The sequence below is a fragment of the Myotis davidii genome, unplaced genomic scaffold, assembly GCF_000327345.1.
Source record: "Myotis davidii unplaced genomic scaffold, ASM32734v1 scaffold705, whole genome shotgun sequence".
Lineage (NCBI taxonomy): Eukaryota > Metazoa > Chordata > Mammalia > Chiroptera > Vespertilionidae > Myotis > Myotis davidii.
Window position 1 is genome coordinate 1,413,717 of NW_006296405.1, and position 765 is coordinate 1,414,481.

Here is a 765-nt window from a genome sequence, read left to right on the forward strand (position 1 = left end):
CGTGGGCCACCAGCCCCGATGCACGCACCCCACCCCTGTAGCCGCCTCGAGTGGGAACTGCTGATGTTCCCTCTTGTAGATGTGGAAGCCCAAAGTGATTCAGTTATTCACTCAAGGACTGTCTGTCCCCCAGGCATCTCTGCGGGTCTCAGCAGGGACAGAGCGGCACACACGTAGGAACAGGGGCGTCCCGGCGCCTCCAGAAAAGTATTGGAGGTTCCTAAGACTTCCCAGTATGATTTCACGCTTAGGGAGTTAAATGTTGCCCAATAACGATAACGTTGCCCTATAAGAGTCTCCCTCCCCTCCCCTCCCCTTCCTCTTCTCTCCCTCCTCCTCCCCTCCCCTCTCCTTCCCTTCTCCCTCTCCTCCCCCTAGCCGAGTGCTCTGAGAGATGATGGAGGTTTCATTTGCTCCCCAGAGGTCAGTATTCCTGTGGTCAATGTGATCCCGTCGGGGAAAGGCTGTTGAAGTAGCCCACCCAGACCCTTCCGGAGGGTCGGCTGCAGATATCAGACCTGCCCAGACTTGGGGAGCAGGACAATTGTCAGGGATGAGGAAGGGGTGGCATTGGGAGGGTGGGCGGCAGAGAGCTCTGGTGACTGACAGCCTAGTGCTGCAAGCCCCATGGCTCTGTGCTCTGCATAGTGTAGCTCCTCGTTCTGGCTCAGCCAGGGGGGTCAGTGAGCAGCTAGTGTTCACCGCTGACCTTTGGGCTGGTGGAGGGAAGGTCAAGGGAGGACGTTGCCAACTCTGACACCAGGG

The 765-nt window shown here is 58.3% G+C and overlaps 1 protein-coding gene across 1 annotated transcript in view; it reads right to left on the bottom strand.

The window, feature by feature from the left end:
• The window catches only part of CCDC136 (coiled-coil domain containing 136), a 29,523-nt gene extending 29,440 nt beyond the window's left edge, over window positions 1-83 (bottom strand). Inside the window, exon 1 of the mRNA XM_015568897.1 lies at window positions 29-83. The gene's annotated coding sequence lies outside the window, so the exon portion shown is untranslated. The remainder of the gene's footprint in view (window positions 1-28) is intronic.
• Between the last annotated feature and the right edge of the window lie 682 nt (window positions 84-765).